At 42.2% G+C, this 20189-nt stretch overlaps 1 protein-coding gene and 1 long non-coding RNA gene across 2 annotated transcripts in view; both read left to right on the plus strand.

Moving 5' to 3' along the window:
• LOC146504470 (calsyntenin-2-like) overlaps positions 1-20189 on the plus strand; it is a 325046-nt gene that overhangs the window by 520 nt on the left and 304337 nt on the right. The window lies entirely within an intron of this gene.
• Positions 1-20189, plus strand: part of LOC146504471 (uncharacterized) — a 99709-nt gene continuing 79520 nt past the window's right edge. Inside the window, exon 1 of the long non-coding RNA XR_014868767.1 lies at positions 1-20189. This exon is cut by the window's right edge and continues 29816 nt beyond it. This is a non-coding gene — a long non-coding RNA (uncharacterized LOC146504471).

A 20189-nucleotide genomic window follows, 5' to 3' on the forward strand; every position in this document is an offset into this window, starting at 1 on the left:
TAGGTGAAGGGCAGCGTGTTCTGCGTGGTGCCCGTCTGCCAGTGTGCTTTATTATTATTATAGTGGGTGGCTGTGGTCAGAACTGCTGTGCGTGGATGCAGAGAGATGACCATCTGATACAGCGAACTAATTGATGTTTCTGCTGATTGCACTGTGTGCGCGTTTTGTTCTTCACTCCAAGACAGGGCTGTAATTTTCCGCTGGTGTTTCTGCGTGGACTTGTGGATACTTAGCACTTGATAATAACTAAGCCCCCGACGGCACTCGGAAGTATTCGTTTTTATCTTCTGTGGCATCACTACAGTCGCTCTGTGTTACTCAATAAAGAGCGTACAGTGACCTTGTTATGGCCTATATTATAGGGTGGGCTAATCTCAGGTGGCATCGCTAGAAAATTGATTAGGATAGCTCACCCTCTTCACATTTGTTTCTTTACGTTTGTGGCATGTTGAGTGTAGATGAAGCATCCTCGTGCACTATTTGAGGTTACAGGCTTTCCTGTTTTCTGCTGTTTGTGACTGACAGGCGGAGGAACAGGCAGGGGAAAAGCGAAACAGAAGTTTTAATTAAACAAACAAACAAAAAAAAATAATCCAAGACTGCGTGTATATATATTCGCATGCATGTAAGAAAATACATGACAGAATATAGTTAAAGCAGGGGGGTTAGTGTGTGTGTGACCTGTCATGTGCTTATTGTTTGAGAGAATCTGCATGACTCACTTCTGAAGTCCAGGATCTTGGAAAAGGACTAAGGCAATGTCTTTGCCTGAGGATACACATGCCACGCACATGTATGTAACGTGGCAGCCCCCAGCTTAGAGTTGCAAAGATATGTACCTATGTAAGCAGCTAAATATGGCAAATTCTGCAAAAGCAGTCGAAGCTTTCAAGATCCAATCAAACTTTTATGAGTCTCCTTTAAAAGTCATGCGCTTTTGTGTGTGTACCTATGTCAGTCCACAAACTGCCTCTAAGTACTGGCACTTACTTTTGGCTCATTTCAAATTGCAAAACACGCACCGCAAAAAATCCCCCAAGCCACCTGATATACCATAATGACATCCAGATGTCATAAATCTGTGCCATACTGTTGGCAGTTTTGCTTCGCTGCTGAGCTAATTTTAGGTCTCCCAGCATCCCCACTGCAGCGGGGCCGCTCGGTCCTCTTGTGAGACTGGCATGTGCTGTAGGTAAGCAGGTAAATGCGACAACAGGTTCATGCTAATCAACTCCCCGTAGACCTGGGCGGGCTTTTGCACAGCAAAATAACAAGGTGACACCTGTCAGTTTCGTCTGGCAGCCACGCAGCACCAGAACTGTGATAAGCTGTTCATCCTCCTCGCCTTCTGACACGGGGAAGATCCTCCCTGCTGCTGGTCGGCTGGCTGCCTACAGCTGCAATCTTTTCCGTGTGTGTGTATGTGTGTGTGTGTGTGTGTGGAAGGAAAATATATGCTAATAGACCTGCTGTGGGCTGCGACCTGGCCAAGAGGTCAAAGTTTTGCCTTTAATGCACTTTTCAGTTGCACGCAAGCAACAGTGGGGCTGTCTATCATGTGCAAATACATGTTACCTATTAGGGTATTAACTGGATTAGTTCATAGATGTAATATGGCCAGAAAGAAAGGGTAAGGTTGCTTTGTAAGGAAGGATTTATTGTGTGTGTGTTTTTTGTTATCCAGAGCTTGGCTGTGAAGTAAACAAATTACTGCCAAGTCAATGGGGGTGGAAAAAACCAAGCACACCATGGTTCTAATTGATTCTCCTGGGACACTGTATAGTGCAGTTAAATCCAGGAGAAAATAAGAGGCTATTGTATCCAGTATCTGCTGCTATCTGTTGCTCTGTACATTGCCCAACCTTTACCACCCTTTCCTGCTTCCTGTCACAGCTTCTGGGAAGCAGACACAATAAGAAGCACCATTCCCCATTTTCTTTTTTTCCTTAACTCCAAGTCTGGTTCTCACTTTCAGCTTTTGAGATAACAACTGAAAGAGTGCATCCGTGTCAGGCGCCGGAGAGGGATTTGCCTCTGCAGGGCCAGTATACAAAGTTGTTTCCCAGATAACTTCGAAGCGCCGCCGCTCCTGTCATTTTGTGTCTAGCCACCGTTTCATTCCAGGAAGGCGACTTCCTTTAAGCACCGTCACCCTCGAGTCATCCAGTCAGACTCGGCATGCAAGCGTGTGTTTCTTACTTAGTTGTCAGTAATCAGAGCTTGAAGTGTTAACATCCCCCTTGCATATGTGTGTGTGTGTGCGTGCGCTCGGAGCTAGAGTGATGGATTGAAGGCAACATGTTGACAGCTGCCAAGTATGCAAAGATAGGCAAGGAGGTGATGTCGTTTACAAAGGAATTATTGCGTTCGCTAGATACACGCTGCGGCTCAATCGATTTCCCCAGGACCGACCGTGTCCCAGCTCAACAGGGAGAATCTCCTGGCAGCGAGGCAGAAAGAGCTATACAGTTTTTTGCCAGTGCTGCCCGGAGCCTTGCTTTTGTGTAATTCCAAGCAATATGAACTCTGAATTTAGATAGCTCATTACCAGCACACTGTATTTTAATTCAGCTGCCCACTGTGTGACTCTTTGTTGGGGGAACCTTTTTGCTGCTTTATTATATCCAGATAAACACACTGTAGCCCCCCCCCCCCCCCCCCCCCTATCAGTGAGCGTGTAAGCAGCTAAGAGTGTAATATTCAGCCAGTGCAAGAGGCTCCATGCTAACCAGCTGGCTGCTCGGACATCTGCTAGAGAAGTTGCAGGATTAATCAATGCAGGTATTATAATTTATGCCATTCCTTATAGAGCTTCTGCATGTGCAACTGTGTGTGTGTGAGCTAGTGCTTTTATGTGTGTGTGTGTAGAGGGGATAAAGACAAGCCAAGAGGATAGGCATTTGAGGATCCCATTAGCAAATAAAAAAGGGGGGGTGTCAAAAAAATAGAGGCAGATTTATGTCCACTCCGGTGGAGGAGAGGAAGTGCATTATAGGGAGCACTCTATAAATCCTCCAACGAGGCTGTGACACAGTGTGCGGCACAAATCCTGTCCAGCTTGCCACGGCCACGGCGAGGCGAGCATCAGTGACACGGAGGAACTTCACAGATTTCTTTTTTTCTCTTTTCCACGAACACTTTCTTTCTTTTCCTATTTTTTTTTCTTTTCTCAGAGCTCTATGCCATTTGTGAAGTAGGAGCGCTTAAGCGGCTGCAGTGACGGAAGAATGCCAGGCCGCTGATCCCGGCACAGTTCCACAAGCATTAGAGACAAAAGACAGAGTCGGAGTGGATAAGTTTAAGGAGAAGGTCGAGAGGCTTTCTGTGATCCCATGAGTGCCGCGGCTAGATTCGCAGGGAGTCTTGTGACTACAGAATAACACAGTTCCTTGCAGCATATTGAACTTTGCTCATTAGCGAACAGATGCTGTTTTTATTGCTAATGAGAAATCAAGCCTTTGTTCTCTGCCTCAGTGCTAAGGATGGGGTAGTGTCGATTGGCTATTTGTTGCTTCCTTTCAAACTTTCATATAAAGCCACAAATGAAAGGAAACTCGGTCTCTGTTATCAGATCTTAGTGTATTCTACTTGTCCGAGGTATTCCACAGTGGCCTTTACACTTATATTCGCCTACATCTTCACGCTATATACAGTATCTTTTTGTTCAGCCTCTTCTGCTTTTGCTTCGTTGTTTTTTGAGACGTGGAACGGAAGGTGGGATGGGCTTTTTGGGAGTCATGGTCTATGTAAGTATGTAGTTCAGTGGCTGACTGAACTGGGTAAAACATACAGTGAGTAGGTGTCTCAACTCTCTCTCTTCTTTCCTTCCTTCTTTCCTTTTGGTTGTTTTGAGTGGTCACAGCTGACCATACTTGGCAGCAAATAGGCAGCCAGGGCCTATTGATTTGCCCTACAGACAGACAGAGAGTGAGACACACACACACACGCACACACACACACACACACACACACACACACATGCAGAGGAAGGCACACAGAGAGGATTTGATCAGAGACGAGGCTAGAGTAGATTTTGCAGAATTAAGTTAGATGCTGCAGTGTCTTTTTTGAGATGCATTTGGAAGGAGCAAAGAAATCAACTATAAAGGGAAAGAAAAAGAAAGGATGGATGGATTCAAGAAGCAGAAAGAGGAATGCAGAAATGAATTATTACCGTATTACCGTATCTAGATTTTTTTTCCTATGGACCTTCACAAAAGTTGTGCAAACACTTCTTTGAAGCTTTTCACCATTTCACGTGATCTTCATCAGCAGATGGCCTGTTATGATGCATTACACACTACTTGGAATGCATTGGTTTACCTTTTCTCTTAGAAGATAAAGTAATCTGTTCCAGTACTCATTACCAAGTGAAAATATAAGAAAAAAATAAAAGAAATTTAACTACAAAGTGACATATTCCATTATATTCTTGTCCTTTCATCCAAAGATCTGCATATCTCTACTCTTTAAAAGCTCCACCCCAATGCCTTTCCACCCTGTCTTCTTCATGACCTCACCTCAGGCTAGTGTTGCTCACAAGTGCATGAAGAAGACAAGTAGAAACATTTCTCCCATCTTCCACTTTAATAAACTGTTGATGTGTTTGCTGCATTTAGTCACACTGATGTTTTGCATTACTTTGTATTACTTTGTTAAACAAAAATTAAAGGTAATTCTTTTTTTTTCTTTGTCAACACTGATTTGGGAATGGTAGAGTGATGGTGTGCTGATTAGCACTTTTGCCTCAGAGCAAGAGGTTTCTAGGTTTGACTCCACCTGCTGGCCGTAGCCTTTGTAAGTGGCACTTGCATGTTCTCTGCATGCTTATGTGGGTTTAATCTGAGTACTGTGGATTCCTCCCACAGTCCAAAGACATGCATTAGTTAGATTAACTGACATTTCTATATTGTCTGTAGCTATAAGTGAGCTTGAAAAGTTGTCTGTCTCTGTATATTTCCCCTGTGATAGGCTGGTGACCTGTCCTGGGTGCTCCCCACCTTTCACCCTCGGACTCCTGCACGTGCCTTGCTAGGCACTTTAGGGACTTTTTATGTCTGTTAACATAGGGACCATTTAAAGGAACATTTAAGCAACTCTACCTTTGCTGAACAATGGTGACTGTGGTCATATGGGGACAAAATTTAATCTTCTTGCTTCTAAATGGGCTTTCATATTGTCTTTCTAGACACTGGCTAGAAAGCTGATGTTATCTTTAGGCATTGGCTGTCTTAGCTTTCAACAAATTATTTCATTTATTTAAAAAAAAATACCAATAATGGAAAACACTGTTGTAGTCCAACACACCTACATTACAGGTCTAACCTTTGGTATAAAAGTGCCAATTAATTACCATTAATATAAATTATGGACATGCTCTATTACACCGTTATCACTTAGCTGCTACTACTTTGAAAAAAAAAAATCCACTTGAGACACAACAAATGCTTTTAATGAATCCCAGGCACTGGTTTGTAAATGCTTGATTTAAATACATAATATTTCCATAACAGTACAACAACTGTCAGTCACTGTAAAGCAGGACCCGTGTTCTCATAAAATAAAAGGAAAAGGAATGAAGAAAACACATTGCATTAAGAAAACTAGTAACTTAAAAAAAACAGTTCAATAACACTTGCAAGTGAAGTACTGCTGTTCAGTTGTGTTTCGCTTTGATGGCTTTTTTTGTCACCTGTAAGAGTAGAAAACAGTGGAGTCACATGAGGAGGTCGAACATTTTGATACGATCCTGTTCTCACTTCAAGCGCCTTTAAAGCTATAGAGCTTAAGTGCAATTCTGGAGCCTTGCTCTCTCCGTTGCTGTTAATTTAACAATTTCAAGTATCAGTGAGTTTTAAATGTGTGAGCTTTGTTTTCAACAATAACAGAAACTGCATCAGGCTGCGGTCTTTTAACTGATTTATTAGTAGAATTTTGTGTGTCTTGATGTCTACCAGATGGTGACTTTCAACTCACATTGACTTTAAAGTACTTATGACACACAGCTGCATGTCTGAATGTGTGCGTGTATGTCTCTCCTTACTGCTACACTTAATCCCCACTTCTTTTGGATTATGAAGTTTAAGTTATTCTAAGTGTCTAGCCAGACCCTCACCAAGCTCTCCTGTTGTTTTTGCTCTCATGGACTACAGTGCATACAATAGTCACTTAAGCCTGTTCAGCTATCTTAGTGAGGACCTTCATTGACGTAATGGTTTCCCTAGCCCCTTACCCTAACTCTAACCATTAAAAATGGATGCCTAATCCTAACCCTTACCCTAAACCTAACCATAACCTAATTGTAACCCTGACACTAAAACCACATTTTGAGCCTCAAAAAGGCCTTCACACTTGTGAGCACCGGTGTGTGCGTCCTCACAAGTGACTGTTGGTTCTCACAAGTATAGTAGAATGCAGATTTCGGTCCTCACAAAGATAGCTAGACAGGAACACACACACACTTACGCTCAAGAGCTCTACAATATATTCGAGGAGGTCCTTCTGCCACCTTCAGCCCTCCTTTCATCTATTTGGTCCTGTTTTCCAATCACTTACCTCTAGCCCAATCTCGCCAGTGGACTCTCTTCTATTTTTCAGAGAGGAATGATGACACATCCTGAGACACACACACACAGACACACGCACGCACTGATGAGTAGCAAAGGTTACACAGACAGATAGTGCCCGACCTGTCCCTCTCCACCAGCTGGGTCTGGCTGACCTCGGAGGAAATGATCAGAGGGAGAAGGCAGAGAGAATTATAGGATGAGTGAGAGGAAAGGGTCAGAGAAAGTTGCAGATCTTTGTCTTTGTGACTCATAAATCTTCACACTTGACAAGTGGAGCACTCTGAGAGGAGAGCGGACTTCAAGAAACGACGTGGAAAAATAGCAAGAGCCTCTGAGGAGCTTAGAGATAAGTCTCTACACTTATTTTTGACTTTTACTCTGTGATACACATCACCTATCTTAAATATATATATCCAAAACATTAATTTCCTATCTGTATTTGCATGGTGCTGTAGGCTACCTTGAATTGATGTATGTAAATTTTCCAACCAGCCACCATCAGTCCAACAGATGGTGACATGCTCATTTTTCTTTTAACTCTTTTCCCCATAAAGACGACATTTGACGTCCTCGCCTGTGTCCTTAATGATGAGTTCTGACACCTCAGTATACACCAGTAAAGATGCAGTTTGACAACCATTAGAATAGTTGCTGGGTTTTTCCAAGGACAGCTGCATAGGCAGAAATCACCCTCACTAACACTGATGCAAGCCCAGTCATTTTGTTCTATAAGCAGGCCTGGAATGTGACAGAAACCAATGACAAAAACAGCTTCAGGTGAAGATGGGAGGGTCGATCAAAATATTGTGACTAATGCTGGTATTAGTAGACAGAAACATTTACATTCCAGGTGTACCCTTAAATCAACTGCCTTTGTAGGTTAAAAGTAACAGTTTCAAAATTGGTGTTGGTATACAACAGTGGCCCTGAATTTGCTTGGTAGCAGCTTGATAGCTTCAGGGGTTACTTTAGGAGCGACAAAATGACAGTAAAGAAGATTCTAAATGAAGCTAAACGAAAGGAAGTCCTTTAAAACAGCGTCCCCCAACCCCCGGGCCTCGGACCGGTACGTGAGTTGTTTGGTACCGGGCTGCGAGAGTTGAGGCTCAGGTGTGAAATGTATAGTTTTCAGGGTTTTTATTGGTTTTCAGCGTTATTTTGTTATCGTTTTTATCGTTTACTCGGTTTTCCTTGGTCTTTTCACGTGTGTTATGAATTAATTTTTTTTTTTCGGTACCGGTACTAGTTTTATTTTGTTGTATTTATCCGCGACATCTTAAAGGCCGGTCCAAAAAAATATTGTCGGGCATAAACTGGTCCGTGGCGCAAAAAAGGTTGGGGACCGCTGCTTTAAAAGAACAAACAGGTGGGGATAATGCATGCTTTTCAATGATCAGTGTGCGTATGTAAAAATTGCTGGTCAAAAGCTAAGCAAAGTGGCTAGGTCACCTGGTAAACTTCTTGGACATGCAAATAGAGACTGCCACACTGTTCCTTTGCTGCATATTATTATACCCCCAGATTGTGGAACTCTCTCCCTTTGAGCCTGAGATCTGTGGACTCAGTGGTTGCTTTTAAAAAACAGCTAAAAACTCATCTTTTTAAACTTGCTTTTGGTTGATTTTTATTTTTAGGTTTTAGCTTCTGTGAAGCACTTTGTGATTTTTATCTTGAAAGGTGCTATATAAATAAAGTTTTACTTACTTACCTACATTGACCGTACATACTAGTTTTCCATGACTGTATGTTGCACAGGATTGTACAGTTGCATATGACTCACCACTTTTAAGCTTAGTATATCTTCATACAGAGACAAGTTAATTACTTAACCCACTGAAGTCTTAAGAATGCAGACAAATACAATAACAGAAAAGCCGCAGTACATACTGGTTAAGAGGAAGGAAAGTATGTATTGTTCATGCTCAGAGTGCTGTTAGAACATTTTGTTCTGCTCTATTAAATGTAAAGTTAGGCTAAATATTTAATATTTTGAGAACTACTGTGAACATTTTTTTGGCCTTGACCAGTTACTTACCAGAGACTCTAAGATCTTATTGATTCTCCCCACACAGAAGCTCTAATAAATCAAACATTTTTTACTGCGTCCTTTGTGCTAAAGAAAAATTATATAACACGATCACTATAAACGCTTTGAGTGAAGCATAGTTCCCAAATTTTGAACTTTTACTTTAAAAATGAAGGGCTCCTTTATTAAACTGTTAAATAAGACAGAAAAAGGTCTGGTTGGTGCTGATCTGGTGCTTGCTTCAACACACAGATGTGTTGTAGGAGCGGGAGGAAGATTATTTGAGTTTCACTGCTAAGAGGGCTCCATATTCAGGTCAGCCCTGCATGAGTGTTAGCTGATTCTTTCAGCAGGGCAAGCAGCAATACATGCTCCTCATTGTCAGTCTACACAGACACGCACCACGCACAATCCTCATTAGAAGCCATCAGTATTTGCTCTTGGTTTGCCGAGGTTGATGATCTTCCACTGGTATTGGGCTGCGGCTGCCGGTGCACACATATTAATTAAGCAGTAATTGTTGTTTTCTCCGTTAGTCCACAATCCCTCAAAGCTCCCCGCACAAACACGAGCATGCAGCGCATAAGCGGGGTAGCGTGCAAGGAAGTCCCTGTGTGATTTTTCCTTGATGATTGTGTTAAGTGATCATCAGTTGCTGCCTGTTCTTCTATCTGTGCTCAATTTCAATTAATCTGACCATTTCCCCCATGAAGGCAACAGTTGTCATCCCATATGCTAGCCACTTACAGGCCTGAGCAGACGCTAGCCGGGTTTATACATATACAACCCAAAAATTCATGTACACACACACACACACACACACACACACACACACACACACATGCAAACACATAGACCCTCACAACTGCTTTCCTGCGGCAGTGCATAAATAAAACAGCTTTTCTTTGTCTTTATACTCGTGGATGCGTGGACTCCTGAGGCTCGGGGCCTTTTTGGCAGTTAAACCTTACATCTGCAGGGGGTCTACAGATATGCCTGCCTTGATAAAACACATGTTATTTAGTGCTGCTTCTTACAAGTTGAAGTGCCAGTGCCCCCAGTGTTAATCCAGTCTGCCAGCAGATGCTCCAGAGTCTGTCACCCTTCTGCAGCGGTTATGATTGGTAGTGACTGGGTATGAGGTCTGCCTAGCCTAAACCTGTTTCCCTACATTACCCCTGTTCTGGCATTATCAAAGCGTTGTCACCTTTTTTTAAATTATTTGCTGAAATAGGAGTCATCATGCATTTCTAACACACAAAGAGCTGGATTCCAAACATCTAGTCTTGCTATTATCAAGCCTATGTATATTTAATACGGGCTGATGCATCACAGTTCAGTATAAACGCTTCGAGAGCAGCCTCGGTGCTGTTGTTTGGATGGGAGAAAGTGTTGTTTTCATTTTCCTTTTAGAAATATCCCACCCTCCCAGAGAACTGCACGGCAGCAGTTATAAACAAGCAGACGTGGAGCGAGTGCTGGCGCTGTCCTTGGTGCTGAAATGAGCCAATGACACTCAGAGAGAAACTGCATTAACGGAGCCATCCATTGTGCTGAAAGCAGACTCGCCAGAAGATTTTTTGTGTGTGTGTGTCTCCATTAGCTCATTTGCATACACCGGCATGCAGAAAGATTGGAGGGATAGAGGAATGTGAGAACACACCGGGGACCTGACAGTCTGTCACAGTGAGGATAAGGCTGAGCGGTGATTGATGAGTGACAGATGGACGGGTGAAAATGGCCAGGAAATGTGCAGCATCTAAATGTTAATGCTAAGCAGTGCTCTTTGTTTTTTGTTTTTTTTTTAACACGTAGCCGTTACATAGGGAGATGCAGCGTGACGATGATGCGTGTCTTGGCGATGAGTTATTATTCGCGAGGGGGCCGCGACTTTCTCCAGTGTCGGGGACCACAGAGCCAAGAACCATAAAGCATCTAAAAATAGAGTTCCAACAGTCTGAAGTGCACTGATTTGTTGCCAGTGATTCTCACACACAGTCTGCTAGACATATTTTCAACCTGCTATAGAAATCTAGGCACAATGATCCATGAAATCCCACATCCTTGTGATGAGTTTGTGGGGAGGTGTGTGTATCTGCACGTGTTAAAATATATGAAAGGCCTCGGCTCGAAACTTCAAAGTTGTCCATGCACGCTAAAATCCCTCTTTCCAAGAAATCTGTAGCAACTGTGTTTACTCACACGATTGCATAGGAACACACACGCGCACACACAACTTGCACAGGTGGAGCGTTTGAACAGGTGGGGCAAGAATTATGTAGAAGGGCTGTCACGGATGCAGCGATTTTATCCCTCTGCTGTAACTGGGCCACTGATGCACACGTCCATGCACACATATACAGACACACACTTTGAGCGCCTTCTCTTCCCTCTGTTGAGTTGCGTTCCCTCTGGCTGTTGCACAACCTCAGTAATTGCATGGTCAAATGTGTGTATGTGTGCGCGTGTGTGTCTGTTTACCTGCGTCTAGGTCAAATCCTGAGGGACGTGAACTCTGTTGGGTTGTTTCATTTTTTAACGGGACGCTCGGGGCCTCATCACCAAGGTGCTCCTGTCTCACTCCCTAGGAAAAAAAAAAAAAAAGAAAATAGGAGGAAAAGGGGAGAGCGAGCGCAGCACTGAGGGTACCTGTCAGCTCTTATAGGAGCCCAACACGCACCAAAAAAAATCACACAATTTGAAGCTCCACATCCTCACATGTTTATTGTGATTTAGACCAGCTGTCAGGCCGTGGCGGCAGTTTTGGCTCATATCTGTGTCCTGTATCTCTTCATCCTGTGCTCCAGCCCCCACTTGCAGACAGCAGCCAGCAGCCAGGCTGTAGCAGCTCCCCTCCTGGTTACCGGGAGGAGGATCTGGGTCAATGTGTACCACCTCCTCCCATCGCTTTGCTTTCTCTCACTCCGCCTTGTTCCTCTTCTGTTCTATCTGCCTCCATCTTACCCTCACGTGTGCCTCTTCCTTGTCTGTCTTTGTCTGATCTCTGAGTCACTAATATCAGACATTCGACATCTCCTCTTTTTGTTTTATGTCTTTCTTTCTTTCTTTTTTGTTTTTTAATCTATAGTCTTCATCAGTTTCCATGCTCCCGCTGGGTTTTTTCCTGGTGTAGCATTAGCGTGGTGGTAATTACTGGCGGCGAGGCTTAGCCAGGTCTTATCACACTGTTTTCTCCTTCCCCCAGGATTCGTCTATCCCCTCTCTCTTTCACATTCAGTTCCTGCCTCGTTTACCGAGGACCCCACTGAGATCCCACTTTTGGAAGGGCATTGGGTTAAGGACAGTTAGAAGCTCAAATTTTAATCCGACTTTTGTTCTAGTTTTTGTTGACTTGATTAGACTGTGCCTTATCAAGGCTAAACATACCCAGGGGAGACTGAGAAAAAGAAGCAAAGCAATAATATTAGAGCCCCACTGATAAAGTGGCATATTTCAGCTGTGGCGGTATTGGCGTATTTGGCATACTCGTAGCACAATATAAAAACCAAAATTATGCAGAAAAAACACATGCTTGGGGCCATTGAGATATAAAGTCAACACAAAAAAGAAATGAAAAAAAGAATAATTTTGCAATCACAGCACATTTGCCAATTTTCTGACAAATTAAAGGAAAAAAGAAGAAAGTGTCAGAGTAAATTCTAAATTGGCCACAGGAGTGAATGTGAGCATTAATTGTTTTTTGTATCTGTTAGCATTGTGATAGACAGGCAACCCCTCCCGAGCATGTCCCGCATTTTCTTGGTGGCACCTATTTAAGTCCCACCTGAATTGCATAAGTTCAAGACCAAACAGTTGATCAAAATGATTAGTGACCCCATTAATGTAGACAATGCAGTTCTGGAAGAGGCTGTTTTTAAGGTTTTCCCTTAAATTATTATTAAAAAACCGAATCCCCCCCATAAAACAGTATTCATTAACCTATAATTCAAACATTCGTGTCCTGGGTTTGAACTGGGTTCTTCCGCTTGAGGATTTGCATGTTCTCTCTCTGCCTGTGCTTGTTAGATTAATTGGAGATTCCAAATTGGCTGTAGGTGTGGATGTGAGTGTGACTGGTTATCTGTTACTCTGAGTTAACCAGAAACCTGTCCAGGATGTATCAAGCTGTTTGCAGCACTGGCTGCCACCTGGAATGAATTTTAAATATGTTTTGTTTGTTTTTTAAATTACAATCAGGTTCCATAATAACACACAGGAACATGGCAGCATTCACAAACATGCAGTATGTTGAATTCAGATCTTATTTTCATACCCATTTAAAACCATGAGTGGACTCCTTTTTCCCCTTTGTCATACATGCACAAACGACTACATGCAGGCTAGAAGGGTGCGTAATAAAGAAGGTGCTACGTTTGTTCATGGGGCACTCAAAAATGCTTCACAGGACACACACTCTTTTCAAAGCCCTTATTTTTCTCCCCCAACTCTCCTTCGCTCTCACTGCCCTCTATTTGAATATCTTGTCACTTGGATACACTGCGTGTTAACATGGATGCCTGCATGTGTGTGAAGGTCACTTATTTTTCTAGCCAGCACAACATTATTAAATCATGAGTCCACCCACCGCTCTTGCTTGTTTACTGTTTAGCTCTCAGGTTTTGTTGGCTGTGTGTGTGTGTGTATGTGTGTGTGTTTGTTTTGGTGTGCGTTACTGATGTGTGCTGGAAAGACTGTGTTTTTTGGTGTGGTCATGCATGTGCATAAGTGTGTGTGTGTGGGACCGGACCCCCTTGTGTTCTCATTATGGTGAGAGCGGATGGCCGAACCCAGGCTTAACATCTGTCTCTGAGAGTGGAGGGGCCCCACATCGAGCCAGAGAACGCCCTGAGAGAAGAGGCTGCTTTTACCTGAATACCAAAGCCACAGCGCCGCACCTCGCTCTGCTGTTAGCTACTGATCTTTAATTCAACTGTTAAATGCCGATCTCCATTACTGATAGCACTGTCACATCACGCTGCAGAGAGCATTTTCCCTATCTAATATTGTTACTCAGTTTATATTTCCCATCAGGTGACAGGTTGCTAGGACACTGTCATTAATATTAAAACAACCCTGCGATGGGAAACAAATGTAGCGCTTCTGAGCTGTATGAATGTTTAAACAATCATTTATATCACATTTATAATACATTGGTAAGCAGATGTTGTTAATGTCAACAGCTGGTCTTCTACTCTGTCACATAAGTAGAAAAAAGAATAGCAAAGCACAGGTCTGACTGCAAGTTGATAAATGCTGTGCATTTGTAGGCAAATAAAAATTATATCATACTGTACTCATACATTTTTTATATCTAATCTTTGTATACTGCTTGTTTTGTAAACAGATTTTATTTTATTTAAAACTGGTCTGTTCCACATTAGGCTTCTTTAATCTGTAACTTAACAGAAACCCTGGGTTGGATCTAAATGTCGGAAGTGATTAAACCCAATAACACGAAGGTGTTTAACAACCTGTCGTCATGTTTGTCCTCCTGAGTAAAGACAAAGAGAAAGTAAACACAGTGACACCTGCCAGAGGAAGGGGATACATTTCAGCATTGTAAGTTAAACAAGGACTACAAGCTGGTAAAACTTGTGGTCTTAACACTGGAGGAACACAAATTACTTCTCACGGAAGCGTTAATATTTCAATCGACCACATTAAAACAACATGACAATGCTGAGAAAATGTCTTATTTTGAAAATTAAACTAGATTTCCCTTTGTATTCTTTTGTACATAAAGTAAAATAAGATCCCAGTGTGTTCTTCTTCTTTTATTTATCAACAGAGCAAAAATCTATTATTTATTCAGCTCGCTTATTATACATTATTGGTAGCTGGGAAGGGGAGCAGAATATAATATTTTTCGCTCTGTTGATCCTAACGATTAATAATTACTTATGAAGGTGGTGAAGCTGACATTCCAAGTTATGATATGTTTTTTTAGGTTAATTCTCAAAACTACAATATGAAATCAACAAGGCAAAACAAGCAAGTGAATAGTCAGTCCATAATTATTGATTCAAATTTGAATGTTTCATTTCAACATGATGCGTTAGAAATGCACCCTTGTCTTTCTGATCCGTGGTGCTCCTTGCCGGACTTTGTAAACAAGGATTCCCTTTGATAAATAAAAAAGATAATGATGAAACAAGCCCAGGCAATGAATAATAAAAGAGATTTTGGATTCAATCCAATTCAATTTTATTTATATAGCAACAACAGTTGCTTCAAGGCACTTTATATTGTAAGGTAAAGACCCTACAATAATAGAGTAAATCCCCCAAGTATTTCGGGGTCTTGTTCGTGAGTGATGGGAGAAGGGAACAAGAGATCGACAGATGGATTGGTGCTGCGGCTGCAGTGATGTGGACACTGTACTGGTCCGTCGTGGTGAAGGGAGAGCTGAGTGTAAGCTGCCGAGTTTAAGCCAACCAGTAAACTGAGAGCCGAAGCTTTCAGTTTAGTGAGAGCCGAAGCCAGCCACCCTTCCCCTGAAGGATGGCTGGCCTCTCCCTTAGAGATAGGGTGAGGAGTTTTGCTCCCATCCTGGAGGGGCTCAGGAAAGAGCCGCTGCTCCTCCACGTTGAAAGGAGCCAGTTGAGATGGTTCGGGCATCTGAAAGCATTCCTCTTGGGTACCTGTTCCAGGCATGTCCCACATGGAGGATGCCCCGGAGCAGACCCAGGACATGCTGGAGGGATTATATCTCTCAGGTGCCATGGGAATGCCTTGGTGTTCAGATAGGCTAGAGGAGGTGGGCGGGGAGAGGGAGGTCTTGGCTTCTCTACTTAGGCTGCTGGCCCCACATGAAGAAGATGGATGGATGATATGCAAAGGGGCGCATAAACACATTGTGACTGAAATGGGTGAGTAAGAAACCCTCAGTGCATCATGGGAATCCCCTAGCAGCCTAGGCCTATTGATGCAGCACTAGCTATATGCCTTATCAAAATGGACTCTTTAAGTCTAATCTTAAAAGTAAAGAGATCGTCTGTCTCCTGAATCCAAACTGGGAGTTGGTTCCACAGAAGAAGGTTCTGCCTCCCATTTTAAAGATCCCAGGAACCGCAAGTAAGCCAGCAGTCTGAGGGGGAAGTGTTTGATTGGGGTGATACGGTACTATGAGGTCTTTAAGAATAGATAGGGCCTGATTATTCAATACCTTGTATGTGAGAAGAAGGATTTTAAATTTAATTCTGGATTTAACGGGAAATGAAGAGAAGTGACTATGGGAGAAATATACTTTCTGTTTCAAGTCCCTGTCACTAATCCTGCTGCAGCATTTTGTATGAACTGAAGGCTTTTCAGGGAGCTTTTAGGGCAGCCTGATAATAATGAATTGCAGTTCTCCAGCCTAGAAGTAATAAATGCATGAACTAGTTTTTTAGCATCACTCAGAGACAGGATGTTTGCAAGATGCAAGGATGTGAGAAAGCAGTCCTACATATTTGTTTAATACCTGCTGAAAGACCCTGGTTTAACATAGGAGATGAAAAAAAAATCTGCATCCCTGTTCCTTAGTGGAAAGCAACCCACTAAGGGACAGGGAGAATATGCAAAAAAGTCCCAGTTGACCTGGAGATTTAACCCTACAACAGCTTGACTGTAAGGCAACAGTGTCTGGCCTTCCCGGATTTAAATCCAATTAACTTGCCAGAGACTTATCCACGGACTGGGACGCCACAACACTGCTTGAATTGAACCCGCAACAGGTGCCCTTGTGCCTACATGCCTTTCTTTACTGGGCCTCATGGGTTCCATGTCCATAGCGCAGTGGTGCTGAGCTCTTTTAGTAGAACGTAACCATATAATGCAACCAACTTGCATTATACGCTCTATGCTGTCGGTAGATCATAACCCCGATCATAAGCCATTTTCCATATCAAACTTAGGCTCCATTATCATTTAAAAACTGGCGGCTCTTGCAATTATCCCGTTACCTTGTGAATCAGTAACAAGATCTAATTACTGATATGAATGCATTAGTTCTGTCATCTACTTTGCAGGCATTTAGACACCAGCTGGTGTTTACTGCGTTTCCTGAAGAATATCAAACGCACCTGGTGGATATGTTCCCTACATTCGACATGTGTAACAGTCAGAAAAATAAGCTGAAAAACAATGTTAATAATCACCCTGAAATTTGCTCTTGAAAGCACAAAATGATCTACCCGAGCCATCACCACATCAGATTCTCCTGAGTCATAGAATACATTCTGGAGATATGAAACAATCCATCTCTGCCTCATAACTGTGAAGAAATGTCAACTAATCTAATCTCCCTCCACATCTAAAAACAACAACAACAACAAAAAATCCACACTTTTATGTTCGTGGAATACACAGCTGTCTTTTTCTCACTCACACACATACTGATGCACACATCCACTTAAATATCAGTGACTCCTCTCCTTTTAAGCTTTGCTGTGGGTCCAGAAACAAATAGATTATATCTAGCTGTGTGGCATTTCCCAGGTGGTATTTTCAAGAACTCGAGTGTTGGCCACCTGATGCTCGAGAACATATGAAATGGCTTTTTGTGTATGTGTGTGTGAGAGAGTGAGAGAGAGACATGTGGTGCTGTTATTCCGTGCCCTTTCTGAGCAGTGTCGAGTCTCTTTCCATCTGTTTGAATAGTGACAGTTCTCCCCCGCTGCCCACACCCAAGAGAGCCGAACACCTGTAGAGAGGCACGCGCACACACGTTTGCATATAGACACATCTTAGCTGTTGACTCTCTCCTCCACCTCTGAGATGGCCCCTTCTTCTTTTTTTTCCCACTTCTTTTTATTTACCCAACTGCAGTTTGTACCCTTCACTTTGCATGTGTATATGCTGATGTTTGTTGTGGTGCTCCACTGTGTAGCAAATGACTTGTCCCCGGCTGGGTGGGTAATTTTCCAGTGGCATTGGTGCTTTCATCCATGCAGTCTCTCGGTGTGCTGTGTTTATGAATTGACATCGTAATCACTCCTTTGCCACTTTCTCTCCATTTCCCGCACCTCGGGAGGGGAGGCAGGAGGGTCTCAGGTTTATATGCAGATGCTGAAAAAAAGAAAAGAAAAAAAGAAGATGGAAATCTGTGACAGAGCGTTTCAGAGGCCGGTAACAGCGTGGAACAGGTGAGCGACTGACTGAAAGGATGAAATTGAAATAGGAAGAAAGTCCAGGAGAAAGAGACAGAGGGGGAGAGAGAAAGCATGACTCGCAACGAAGTTGAGAAAATTGGATGGAGATTTTTGTCAAATCACATTTGACGATTCAATCTGTTGAATTTTTATATAGATAAATGTCTGCATTTTAATGTCTGGAATGAAAGGAAGAACCAGTTTCCTCTGTTGACATATACTATCTGTAGCTGTCGGTGCTTGACAGCATAATGGCTGATTTGCGGGAAAACACCGAGGACCTTTTTAATCAAAGCGTGAGCTGAACAAGTTTTGAATATGTGTGTCAGAACTGCCACGATGAACAAGAAAGTTAGTATTTGGTACTCACCTTTATGCAGTCAGCGATCATAAATAACGCTTGTTCTACATCCATCTGCTTGTGCAAGTACAGGCTGATTTAAATACAGGAGCAGTTGCACTGTGCTGTACATGGTTAGTCACTTTGAAGGTAACTTTTTCCTAGATGAATGCAGCAGCCGGAGTAGATTAAAAGGAAAAAACATGACAGACAACCGTATCAAGCAACTCTGATGCTGTGTTCCGAGTTATTATTAATCTCTGGCTCTCTTCCACAGTCCTTTTTTGTCCCATCTTTAGGACAGACAGGCCTCCCTGGGCTTGGCTCTGCACAGGTTTCTTCCTGTTAAAGAGAGGAAAAGATGGTATTTGGCAAGCAATTATAAGAATCAGCAAAAATTCGCCCTACTGGCGTTTTTCCTAGGCCTGTGACACACTTGATATATTTACAGTTAAAGAAAACATATTTAACCTCCTAGGACCTGGTGTCCACATTTGTAGACAACACATTTTGGGTAGACCAAAATACTAAATTTTGCTCTACAAGGGCCTGATATCCACTTACAAGGATATTATAATGCTACTGTTCTATTGAAATTTAAAACGAATGTCCTCTTATGTGGATCTCATTTTTATCAGAAACAAAAATCAGGTGAAAAAAAAAAGTCAGGTAATTTTTAGTTTTTACATTCATCAGGTCCCAATCAGCCCCAATGGCAAAGAGAAATTGAAAATGCATGCCATAAAAGATAATACGGGTCTTAGGAGGTTAATAACTAACAATTTGAGCCATTAGAAATGCAAAAGGAGGGCGTAACTAATAAGAAAAAACAAAATCCTGTTTGTGTGTGTCGGTATATCATTGGTGGCTATTTACACTGATTGTCAAGCTTTTTTGTTATTGTCGAATGCTGATCTATCTATAAATAACAATCCTAAATAGCTTAATTACTACTAAATAGGATTTTGAGCAGCATTTAAAACTATGACTTTCAATACTTTGCTACAAGTCAGACACTTTAACTCTCACATTAATATCAATAATAGTTTTTTTAGTTGTACACACAGAAATGAGGATAGAAATGACTGACAAGGTGATAGTTGCAGACTTTTATGTCCATCATGGTTCTTTGGATGAAGCCTGCAAATGTCCCAAAAAATGTATGTTTACCATATTTTAAAAGGCACGCCAGCTAGGAACTAAAAATGATCTCATGCACAAATGAACGTGCAAACAATTTGCTGTGTTTACATTCGTAAAAACGGCTGTTCATGAGCAAGACCTGATCATACAGTTTCCATATACAAACACTGAGAAAGAAACAGTCCTATTTATTTGAAATAAACATTTTAGTCAGTCACCATATAGATAGTATAAATTTTGGTACTCTATGTAGTTTATAGGCTAAGGCTCATCAGGATTCGTCTAGGAGGAAATTCGGAAACAAACATACAGATGTAAATAGGCTACAATCATTATAGTATGATAATGATGTGGTCTCAGTATTAAAATGAGGCTGCAAGCTCAAACTTTATAAGGAACCAAACAATTCAAACACTTTGGACGATACGAGACACATACGAAGATTTAGCATATGTATCTTCATTAGGATTAACTAATTAAGTTCATTCAGTGCAGACCGACAGCATCTGAGTGTTGAATAAGGATGTATTCATCCTCCTCCAGCTGAAAGACTTACACAGCATCAGTCATGTTGGGGTTTGCTTGTCTCATTCGCATTTCTACCTGTACGTAACGCCCTCTATATAACACAGCTTATTTGTTCCTGTGGTCGCGTTGCATGTGCACACACTGTCAAACAAAATCTGAGATATTCTATTGAAATAAGCACTTTGAATCAGAGTGGGTAAATCTGTATGAGCTTATGCTGAAGGTGAAGAAGCACCACAAAAAATTAAGAATGTCTTGTTTTCTTAAAACCTTGATGGAATGTGAAGTAGGGGATGGTTGCTTTCCTCTGATCGCCACTACTTTGAAAGCATGCTTACCATCCCCTGTAGGAAGGCAGCTGGATTACCTTTGTTTTCAAGTGCTCCGTGCCACTCCTAGCTGCTGCAACTGAGCCTTCAGTAACAACCCCGGCTGGCTTTGTTGGGTCTTCT

This window comes from Neolamprologus multifasciatus, chromosome 14, assembly GCF_963576455.1.
Source record: "Neolamprologus multifasciatus chromosome 14, fNeoMul1.2, whole genome shotgun sequence".
NCBI classification, from domain to species: Eukaryota; Metazoa; Chordata; class Actinopteri; order Cichliformes; family Cichlidae; genus Neolamprologus; species Neolamprologus multifasciatus.